Source organism: Gymnoscopelus microlampas, assembly GCF_963454915.1.
Source record: "Gymnoscopelus microlampas genome assembly, chromosome: 4".
NCBI lineage: Eukaryota > Metazoa > Chordata > Actinopteri > Myctophiformes > Myctophidae > Gymnoscopelus > Gymnoscopelus microlampas.
In genome coordinates, this window is record NC_139941.1 from 49,186,289 (window position 1) to 49,198,717 (window position 12,429).

At 42.7% G+C, this 12,429-nt stretch overlaps 1 protein-coding gene across 1 annotated transcript in view; it reads right to left on the bottom strand.

The window, feature by feature from the left end:
* Window positions 1-12,429, bottom strand: part of mctp1a (multiple C2 domains, transmembrane 1a) — a 289,927-nt gene that overhangs the window by 266,794 nt on the left and 10,704 nt on the right. The window lies entirely within an intron of this gene.

Genomic DNA, 12,429 nt, shown 5'->3' on the forward strand with positions numbered 1-12,429 from the left:
TCATCAGAACAAAGATTGAGAATATGCTGTATCTGTGAAAGCCTTTTTGAAATACTAAATATACTAAATATTCAAATAACACAATCTTATCTACCATGCATTGTGCAAGCATAATGAAGTTGACCTACTTTTTCTCAACACAGAGAGAGTCAAATTGAAATATAAGTATATTGCACTCTCCTGGTAGCTATTGTTAGAATTTCAGCTTATTACAGCTTATTTCAAACTTACTGCAAATGTACAGTAGTAAGTTTAAAACTTAGCTATAAATGTGATCCTGATACCGATCAACGTCGGCAGTTTTTTCAGCATAGTAAGCAAAGATTTGGAACCGATACTCACACCCACACACACACACTACAAACAAGCAAAACGCTCCTTTTATCATCACACAATGAAAGAGAAGAGCAAAAAGGGAAAAAAAGACAGACAGCGGAGGAGGGAGACCGCACAACTTGAGCATCTAAATTCAAACACGTCGTACGGCATGACTCATTTACAACAGAGCACAAGGCTTCCTGTTTTAATATAAGGGAAGCTCATTTGCAACTATCCAATATCGTTTAACCACCAAGGAAGTGGATTTTCATTGAGTTGCAAATGGCCCGCCATATTCTATTAGCATGAGAAGCATGGAAAACATGCCACGATGCTTTTGTCACGATGTGTTTTGTTCCAGAGGGAATAATCACAGCACACCTGTGTACCCTTTTGTTCTCCTTTCGGTCGGTCTCTATGTGCGTTCATTGGGTCCACGGCTGCTTTCATCTCCCACCGTCAACTCACTTGTAAAATGTGTTACAGTTCAGTGACTAGGTTGTTAAACCCATTAAGACTGGGAAACTTTGGCTATTCAAAAATAGCAGATATACAAACTCATACGCGTCTCTCTGTGCCGCGCTATGAGCTTGTAGATCTGCTATTTTTTTTTTAAATCATGAAAATGTAATGCAAATCTTTGAATATATGTTTTAAAGCGAACATTTGTAACTCAAATCTTTTCTTCTAGGGATTCTACAAATGTACAAATTACAAAATTATATGTATTTGGCCGCGGACCCCCATCTCAAAATATGTTGTTCCAGGGACCCCCCAGAGGCAAAGATTTGAGTTAAAATGTTCACTTTAAAATATATATATATATTCAAAGATTTGCACAAATGTTCACGATTTTTCAAAAATTGCAGATCTACAAGCTCATAGCGCGGCAAAACGTATCATACAATAAATGCACAAAATCTCTGTCCGTCTGTATGTATCTAGAGAACCGTCCGAACGACCGACGGCAACTACCAACTTTAGTGCTTTGCAATGTACCTTATATTCACCCGTTCACACAATGACAGAGAAGCCAACCATCCTGGTGCAGTTAGGGGTTCAATGTCTTGCTCAAGGACACTTCGACAAAGCCATGAGGAGGAGCCTGGGATTGAACCAGGAATCTTTCCGGTTCCCAATCAGCCGCTCCTCCAACTGAACCACTGCCACCCACACATACACAAAGAAGAGACACATTCATGAGCATACACACACGCACGCACACAGGCAAGCACACACACTTTAATTAACTAATTAATTAACACTAATTCAAACTGAATTACACACAGATGCCTTTAAAAAAACTAATCAAAATGATGTGTGCCAATTTTTCCCCTTTTAGTCATCCTAATTTAGCTTTTAAGCCGATTCCCAATTTTGCCACTGCTGACCCCTACTGGCTGGTCCTGGGACTGGTTGGTACTAGGGATGGAAACCACGTCCCCTCTGATAAACATGGAATCACCTGCCAGTGATGAGCCTCACTAGGAGGATGAGTGGAGGAACTCCCTTCTCCTCATAGTTCAACAACCATGCTGACAGGACCAACTTGTAGGAGTCGCTGATCCAGCGACAAAGATTGCCATCCCCACCCGGATTCCCTAACCCCGCCTTTATTGACGCCTGCCCAAGCCGGATGCAACGCGGAGGATTCAAACTGTGGTGGCAGTGGCTCAGGGGTAGAGTGGCTGGTAGAGCGGCCGGATGGGAACTGTGAGGTTCCCAGTTCGATCCCGGGTTCTCCCAGAGTTAGTGTTGAAGTGTCCTTGAGCAAGACACTGAACCCCTAATTACTCCCGATGAGCAGGTTGGTGCCTTGCATGGTTTTCTCTGCCATCAGTGTATGAATGTGTGTGTGTGAATGGGTGAATGTAATGCACAATCTATGTAAAGCGCTTTGGATAAAAGCGCTATATAAATGCACCATTTAATGCCACCCGAGTGCCCCTACATGTCAGTAATGTAATCATATTTCCTTCATGTAGAATACATAGAGTACACACAACGAACACAGTGTCTCTTTTGTTAACCTACGTTTCATACATACAATCATTGCTGTACCCAACATCCTCCTCTTCCATTCAGCCCAGGCTCCCTAGTGTGTTGTGATCTAGGGCTGATCACATTCGACGATGCATGGCGGACAGGGTTAACACTCACATGGCTTATATCCTTTAGTCTCCCTGTGTCTATTGATCCTTACTCTGATCTATGTCTTTCCCATCTCTTGTTACTCTGACTGGTAAGTGCACAGCGTGTGTGTGTGTGTGTGTGTGTGTGTGTGTGTGTGTGTGTGTGTGTGTGTGTGTGTGTGTGTGTGTGTGTGTGTGTGTGTGTGTGTGTGTGTGTGTGTGTGTGTGTGTGTGTTTGTATTACTATACTTGTGAGGACCAAACGTCCCCACGTATGGTAAAATATGAGAAATAGTTGTTGTGGTTGAAAAAATGATTTTTAGAGATCCGTTTACAATTAGAAAAGGTTTAGGATTAGACATTTAGAGGTTAGGGTTAGGGGGTCAGGGTTGTAGATTTCATACTTAGTTGTGTGGCGATGTCAAACACCGGAAAATAGCCGATCTAGAAGCTCACAACGTGTCGCAGCGCGACACGTTGTGAGCTTGTAGATCTGCTATTTTTCGGCTTTAGACTTGCGGTTAAAATGCCCCAGAAAAAAACATAAATCAATCATAAAATCGGCTTCCTAAAATGTTGATGTCCTCACAAGTATAGTGAGCACGTGTGTGTGTGTGTGTGTGTGTGTGTGTGTGTGTGTGTGTGTGTGTGTGTGTGTGTGTGTGTGTGTGTGTGTGTGTGTGTGTGTGCATACGCGTGTGTCGGGGGGGGAGTTAGGGAGAAGTGCTTGATCATTGTTCCTGGGTATAATCAGAAGAAAGAGCCCCAGAGGTTAGGCCTGACACAATTATTACATCATCGTCTTATCGCAATTGTTTGAGATAATCGCAATTATTTTGTTTTCATTGTGAAACACGTTTACACATAAAAAAGCAGAAATAGCTGATCTACAAGCTTATATTATTTGACATATCTTCCCTGTGAAATGTTTTATTACAAAGCCTAAAAGACAAGCCTTTTTAGTCAAATGTTCAATGCCAAAAACCCAATTAAAATCGTTAATCGCAATCATTAGTGTGACAATGAATCGTGACAGCCCTACCAGAGGTCACTGTAACTCTCACATACCATAGTAAGACCAATGTCCTCTCTCTCTCTCTCTCTCTCTCTCTCTCTTTCACGCCCTCTCTCTCTCTCTCTCTCTCTCTCTCACATACCATAGTAAGACCAATGTCCTCTCTCTCTCTCTCTCTCTCTCTCTCTCTCTCTCTTTCACGCCCTCTCTCTCTCTCTCTCTCTCTCTCTCTCTCACATACCATAGTAAGACCAATGTCTCCTTCACACCCCCATAACCCCCCATAACCCCCCCCCCCCCCCTCCCCTCTCTCTCTCAGTATCTTACACTACTGTTCAGGAGGGTGCTACAACACTCCTGATTTATTTAGTAGTCTGCACAGTCACACGTAACATTATTTATACTCCGTGGCTCTATAGCAATCGAGCCAGCAAACGAGCCATCTAGAAATGTGACTGTCTGTCTGTCTGTCTGTACGGGCTGAACCTCGAAAACTGCTGGTGCGATCAGTGCCACATTTTATTGGGCACACTGCCAGTTGGTCTAGGAAGTAACTCCCCACATTTCTTTTTCACATACAGTACGTTTTATTTTGTGTGACTGTGCGTGCGTGCGTGCGTGCGTGCGTGCGTGCGTGAAACTGTGTGTGCGTCCGTATACGTGCGTGTGTGTGTGTGTGCGTGTGAGTGTGACTGTGTATGTGCGTGTGTGCGTGCATGTGTGACTGTTTGTGTGACTGTGTGTCTGTTCGCACACGCGTGTTTGTACTTGCATACGTGCGTACGTGTGTGACTGTGTGTGCGTACGTATGTGACTGTGTGTGCGCACGTACGTGCGTGTGTGACTGTGTGTACGTGCGTACATGTGTGCGTGCATGCGTGCATGCGTGCGTGTGTGTGTGTGACTGTGCGTGCGTGCGTGCGTAAGTGCGTGCGTGCGTGCGTGCGTGCGTGCGTGCGTGCGTGCGTGTACATGCGTGCGTGCGTGTACATGCGTGCATTCGTCCGTGCTTGAGGTTAGAATGAGCAGGGTTCCCATCCCCACACAGCAGACAGACAGACTGTTCCATCTCACAGCACACAGGAGGATATTTTGGTTTTTGTCCTTTAGGGAACAACTCAGCCACCCGAGAGGCTCAGATCAGAGACAGGATCAGAGAGGAGACAGACAGGTAAAGGCTGTCTCACAACAAGGACAAACACAGGGAGGGAGAACAAACAGGAGCCTGCAGTAGAAAGAGAGAGATTGACTTTGGATTTAAAAATATTGATGGGACTATGTTGACTTGTGTGCTGCAGGGCATGGCATTTACACACACACAGCTAAAGCCTTTCTTTTACTACGAGTGGAAAATGGACCCTTTGGGGTCTTGTGTGCTCTACGGCATATATATAAGCTCCACCTATATCTCTCTCTATATATATATATAGCTAGCGGCCCCCCATTATTTTATTGTCTATACAAATTCAATTCATAAGATTATCGTGCCAGTTTAACCACTTTCAGCCCATGTCATTATTGTGACACCACCCCCAAAACAAAAGGTGTTTGCTATTGTCGAATATATATCAAATCTACAATCTCTCAATGTGTCGTGCTGCCTGCAAAATAATCTTTTTTTTTTTTTTTTTTTTTAAGCCATTTCCTCCCCCAAAAAATTAAAGCCATTTCTCTTTGGCATGTAAAGGTTTCGGAACCTAAAATATTTTCTGTTTTATAGAATACTGTATTGAAAAAAAAGGTGTAAACAGTGGGTGAAATTTGTTTTTGTGCAAGCTCCATCGTTTTTAGTTATTTCCATTAGAGAAAGGGGAGAATAAGAAGTAGAAGAAGGGGCAAGGGGGAAGAGAGATCAATAAAAAACAAACAAATTATCTATATTTACACATGGTACCGGATATCAATTCGGTGTGGTAAGTAGCCTATACCTGAACTACTTCCTTGACTACATGGAGAATAACTCAAGTGATCATGGCTGAGGAACAGAGTTCCTTTCCACTGGTACAGTACAGAGTTGCGCAGTAACGAGTTACTTTTAATATATTACTGTAATATTATTATTTTACCCAGTAACGAGCAGTGTACGGTATTACTCTGCCAAAACAGTAATATTATACCATATTACTATGTAAAAAATAGTACATATTACATATTACTCAGCCTTTTGAAAACATTTAGTTTAAAAGGTCAAGAGAGATTGCTGCTTCATTGTATACCCTTTTTAATATGTAATATAATATGTAATTTAATATATTACTCTTGATTCCAAGTAATAACAAGTAATATACTATTACTACTTATTTAAGGAGTAATATGTAGTAAGTAACATACTATTCTCCTGAGTAATATTGCCCAACACTGGTACAGTAGTCGGGCAACTGTAAAAGTTACCCAGCAAGCCTAGAAGGTGTGACAGCAAGACAAACCACACAGTGGAGCGGACACGCCCACTTGTTAAATGAGGATGTGATGATGATGTTTGTTTACCTTTCAAAATGACAGCAAGCCGTGGAAAGCATATGTTGCTTTCATCCATTGATCTGCTACTTTTGCTATTTTTCAACGAATTTGAATACTTGAATACTAAGTAACAGTTTTGGACATATGAGGTTTCCACCCGACAGAGACGATTTGTAGAATCGGCCTCAGGTCTAAATGGGCTAAAGCCAGCGATCAGGAAGTGCTCATTCTGTCACATTATGATTTTCACACATGAACCAACAGGGGCTCGGATGGCCGTGAAGTTTTCAGATGATACTGCTCTGGTTGTTATGTTGTGTTGACACCTCAAACAGCCCTGCTCACTTTGAGGAGGAAGCACAGAAGCTGCACCAGTGGTGTGAGGAGCTCTACCTCCGGTCTAACGTGAAGAAGACGAAGGAGCTCCTCATAAGCCCCAGAAGGAAGGATGACCTCTATGACCCTATTCCACAGCTGACACTATTGACAGTGGGTTGACCTTTAACGACAACACACAGGCCATTTTTCGCAAAGTGCCAGCAGCGGACCTACCTCCTATACGGAGGCTGAGACGCATGGATGTTGCCCCTCCCATCCTTCGCAGCTTCTACATCTGCCATCTGGAAAGCCTCCTTACCTTCTCTTCCCTGTCTTGGTACGGGGGGCTCTCACAGACCAACATGGCTACGCTGCGGAGGGTGACCACCTTTGGGTCTAAGCTCTCTGGGGTACAGTGCTCTGCCCTTCAGCATCTCTATGACCATGAGGACAGTGAGGAAAGCAGGAAAGATGGCGAGAGACCCAACTCATAACCTCAGCACCTATCTTTCAGGTCCTGCCCTCGGGTAGGAGATATGGTGCCTCTCTATTCAGGAAGGCAAAGGGCAGTGCCAGTTTCATCCCCTCTGCATTTAGACTCCTTAATAAACACAAACCCCCTAATACCTGATCCACCTCACCTTGTCGATCTTGACTTGCCCCCCCCCCCCCCCCCCCATGAATATGTGTGCGCACACACACACACACGCACGCTTGAAGTCAGGATGCCTGGATGAGCTGGACTCAGTGTGCCAATAGCAATTAAGTTAAATCTTTAGTTTGCTCTTTTCAGATTAAAGGTCAACAGTGCCAATAGCTCCATGGAGCTGCTTTATTTTCAAGACCCTTTTAAATTTAGAATTTTACCTTTTGTAGAATTTAGTACTTCAATACTTAAGTACTATTGAAGTACTTTGCTGGGTGTTTTAATTGTGGTGTATATTTATGCATCGTCTTGTCTTGAATGTATGCATTGACCTGAGCAAAACGAGTTTTCCCTTGTGGATAATAAAACATCTAATCTAACATACTGTGTAGAGTATTTCTCCTATTCCATTAGAAAGGCCTCTCATCACCTCCCATTCCCTCCTCCTCGTCTCCCAGTCCAGTGTTCACCCACACAGTGCACCTCCTGTGTGCACACAGGCATGCTGAAGAACGGAGTAGAAGCAATAGCTGACCCAAAATCCCCAACACTCACTGACAAATATATATATCTATATATATATATCTATGTGGATTACTGGATGACTAACAGTAACATGGCGCCAAAATAATGACCACTTTATTGTCAAAAACAATCATTAGCTGTATCAGACAGATTAACCCATTAAGACCTGGAATTATGTCATTTTTAGATCTGAGCTAAAAAAGCATTATTTTACACTTTGGGCTATTCAAAAATTGCAGATCTACAAGCTCGAGCTTGTAGATCTGCAATTTTTGAAAAATCGTGAAAATGTGTGCAAATCTTTGAATATATATATTTTTTAAACATTTTTAACTCAAATCTTTGCTTCTCATGGGGGGTCCCTGGAACAAAATATTTTGATGGGGGTCCGCGGCCAAATACATATCATTTTGGGGGTCCTTGACATGAAAAAGATTGAGCACCACTGATATAGAAACATACATTTTTCAGAATACTGTTGAGATTTTAGGAGACATGTAGAGGGTTAAAAATAAAATCTTGACTTTGCTGCTAAATCTGTCGCAGAACCAGTATAGTAGAAGGGCTAAAAATCCCAAAGGACAGTTTTTTTTCTTTCCTTTTTTTTACATCCAATTAAAAAGTGAGAGCTAAAAACCCATAAATCTTAGGATGCCCGGGCAGCTCGGAGGTCTGGGCATCCTTGGACCGCCAGAGGCTGTCAGGTGATGATAATGGATCTTCATTTGAGTCGCACATCATCGTCCACACACAGCTCCAGAATGGAGGCCGGCTGCCGGCCCCTCCGGTGGCAAACGCCAACAGTGATGCTGCTCTCACAGCACAGATAACGGTCTCTAATGAGACAGCATCACATTCATGATGCTATCAGTGACGAATACACACCACGGACACATCAACAGGACATGTTATACATATGTTAGGCGCTGTGGCCACAGGAAGGTTTTTTTTTGTGAGCTGAGTGGTGTAAAGTAACTAAGTACATGTATTCAAGTACTGTACTTAAGTCCAATTTTGAGGTATTGTATTTTTACTTTACTAGACTATTTCCAAATTTCAGTACTTTTACTTGCACTACTGCACTACATCTTAGAAACAAATAATATTGTACTTTCACTCCACTACAATACAAAACGAAAACATAGTCGACGCTGACGACGCACAGGTTTCTGAAGACAGTACTGAGATTGAGTTGGCCGGATGCAGGAAAGAAAATGCTATGCATACAACAGTAGTTACAGTAGTTATTAATATTATACTGTAGACTAAATGTACTATAATAATATTCTCCACCTATTTTGCACTTGCTGCTCCAATTCTGTCAAACGACAGAGAGAGAGAGAAAAGGGCGGGCAGAGAGACAGTGCAATTAAGCCGTTTTATAAGGTTACTCATAACCTTCATAGTAGATTAATGTTGATTACATTTTTGGACAGGATCATTTGCAAATGACAAGCAAAGTCAACCATTTCATATTGTTGCTGCCGGGCAGAAACCCTGTATGTCCAAAACCATATTACTTTTCAGGAAATGGAAAAAAAGAGCCTGTGTTCCAATGGATCCTAATCCTTAATACTTTTTTGGGCCTACTAGCGTCATGTCCAGGGGGCAAGATGCCTCATGCTAGAGAAACAGGGGATAGGCTCCTGACCGATGGACCACGTGGGCTAATTACTTACTTCTTATTCTCAAAAGTGTTCAAACATTTTCAAAAGTGTTTTCCTATTTTCCAAATTAGCATACCGTACCTTTACAAAATAAAAAGATGAAATATGGAGATACAAGGTTTCTGCCCAACAATGTCGATTATATATGATAAAGCCTATAGCTAGGTTGTCTTTCTCAGTACTCAGTCACCCTACAGTCTTCCTCTCTCCTCTCTCCCTCCCCTCTTCCTTACGTCCCCTTCCTCTATCCTCTCATCCTCTCTCTTCTCCTCCTCCCTTTGGTGTGTGGGTTCATATCCCATCGGTGCAATTGCACTGTCGCAAATTTGCGTGCTCAGGGTGGGACTGTCGGGTATCTGCTCTACATGTAAAGTGTCTTGAGACAATTTGTTGTGATTTGACACTTTAATAAAATGTAATTGAATTGAAAATTATAAAGTAGGTTACAGTGGATCCACAAGTGTCCTAGGGAGCTTACTGGAGAAAAGGGTGTGTGTGAATTATGTGTGTCAGTCATTCAATTAGTTTGAGTGATCCACGTCAGTCAACAATCATGTGGGAACACAACATGACAGACATCAAAAAGGGTCACATATTAGTCTGCCTACTTACTCCACGAGATCTCCCTCCACACAGCTGCTCAAAATTAATGATCAATGCTTTTTATCAAGTCACTTAACGAGCACCATTGAATCCCCATGCAGAGACTTAGGTACCACAGCAGCAACAGCAGCCAGTAAGAATGAAACACAGGACAGGAGTTATATTAGGCTACCGCTAAGACCCAGTGTCAAGGGCCATGGATCATTAATTTGAATCAGCTGTATGGAGGGAGATCTTTTACTAAGTAGGCAGACTAATGTGACTCTTTTGGATTTCTGTTCCCACATTCTCTTTTGTGCCCAAGGCCTCATATGGGACACTGAAAACTCATGGATAGGCGACTGGAGGGTTATGTTTCTGTGTCTCTCTCCATGGTGCTGAATAAGCACATTTCCAGATAAACCTAATAATAGCCTACAATATAGCCTAGGATCAGTAGTATGCTAGGATACAGTCGCAACAACTGATTTTATATGCTTTTACTCCCCAATATTCCACCATCAGAGAAAATAATTTGGATTGATCATCAACACCGGTGTGCAGTCCAAATGGTTTATGATTACAACACACAATTATGTTCAATCTTTAGTTTGCTCTTTTCAGATAGCAGATCAATTGTATAAGATGCTTGATTGTACTTCAGTTGAATGTGAATTGAATTCTAATGCATTGATGTTATGAAAACGTTTAAAGGGATAGTTCACCCCAAAAAAAAAAATTCTATCGAATAGTCACCAGACTTGAATTCATGGATATTTTTAGTTTTTTGTCGCATTCCTAAGCCAATAATTTGATGACCAGCGGACCGGTAGGCAGTGGTAGGAGACACAAAGGAGACTCTTTGTGTCTCCTACCGGAACCGCTGCCGGTCATCAAATCATTGGTTTAAAAATATCCATGAATTCAAATCTCCATGGGGTTACTAATCGATAGAAAAAAAGTAATTTTGGGGGTGAACTATCCCTTTAATGTCAGCTAATATAAATGCATTAGTTTTCCTAAAGAAGAATTTCTACAAAAGGTTCTTCTGGAAAGAATTTTAAATCACCGTTAGATTTTCAGAAGTTTGATGAATGTGACACAACAGTCTTTGGAAGTTACCTCAGTGCCTGGAAAGAATCAGACAGTGATGTAATTGGGTTGGGTCGGACGGTTGTTTTATGTGCATTAAAAGGGGTTGGTGGGTTCAGACAGGCTTTTTTGTGCTGAGTCTGCTCGCCGCCGCAGGTTGAAAAATAACCTGACCACTGCATCACTAATGATTACCCAAGAGCTTTATTAAATGTGATTTTCCAACAACGATCCAAAGAAGATTATATTTCAAAGCTGCCATTCCAACTTCTACCTAAAGCATTCCATCACAAGTCGAACATTTGACACGGCATAGCTGTGTGACTTTACTAAAATGCTAAATATTTTACAGTGCTCCATTTAAGCAGAGCTTTGAACATGGCAGGAGTGAGCGGTGGAAACAGGGTCACGGTCTGAAGAACTGTGGTACAATTCAGAGGAATTTAAAATCACAACGGCTAACGGGATGTCAGGTTGGTTTAAAGAAAATATCTTCCTTAATCAGTCAAGTCGAAAGGGAACTTTTCATGTGCAGCAGCACTCTACGATATCAAATACTGCACAGACTCCCTTTATTAAAACCCATATTTAAATGAAGTACAAACGTACATTTTTTGATTTACTTATTTAATGAGGAGTTATAGCCATGATAGTTTACCTGACTAAAGTAACAGCGCATTTTGCCTGTTTAAACCAAGACTTTCAGAAAGATTCAGAGACTCAGAGACTGGACCAAAAGGAAAAAATCGCACCCTGTGTGAAGGAAGCGGTGCCTTTGATGAGTGGCCTCCTGGTGGCGCTATAATAGGGCGGGGCGGGGCTTCAGCAATTAATGCTTGTCCCTATTGGTGGTGTAAGTCCACAAACCAAATTCGGACTGGGTGGCATGCTGCTAACTGGAGTTATGGCTGTTTAAAGCCCAGCCAATAGGAAGACAGAGGGGGCGGGGCTTACTACATTTCAGTTCGTCCCTATTGGTGGTCTGAGTCCACGTACCAAATTTGTACTCAGTAGCATGCTGTGAACTGGAGTTATGGCTGTTTAAAGCCCAGCCAATGGGAATACAGAGGGGGCGGGGCTTATGTAATTACAGTTGGTCCCTATTGGTGGTATTAGTTGGACTTGGTGGCATATGCTGCAAACTGGAGTTATAGCTGTTTAAAGCCAGTGGCCTCCTGGTGGCGCTATAATAGGGCGGGGCGGGGCTTCAGCAATCAATGCTCGTCCCTATTGGTGGTCTAAGTCCACATACCAAATTTGGACTTGCTGGCATGCTGCGAACTGGAGTTATAGCTGTGTAAAGCGCTGTTTAAAGCCAGTGGCCTCCTGGTGGCGCTATAATAGGGCGGGGCGGGGCTTCAGCAATCAATGCTCGTCCCAATTGGTGGTGTAAGTCCACATACCAAATTTGGAGTTACTGGCATGCGAACTGGAGTTATAGCTGTGTAAAGCGCTGTTTAAAGCCAGTGGCCTCCTGGTGGCGCTATAATAGGGCGGGGCGGGGCTTCAGCAATCAATGCTCGTCCCAATTGGTGGTGTAAGTCCACATACCAAATTTGGACTTGCTGGCATGCTGCCAACTGGAGTTATAGCTGTTTAAAGCCCGTGCTCAAACGGACATCCGAGCCAGTGGCCTCCTGGTGGCGCTATAATAGGGCGGGGCGGGGCTTCAGC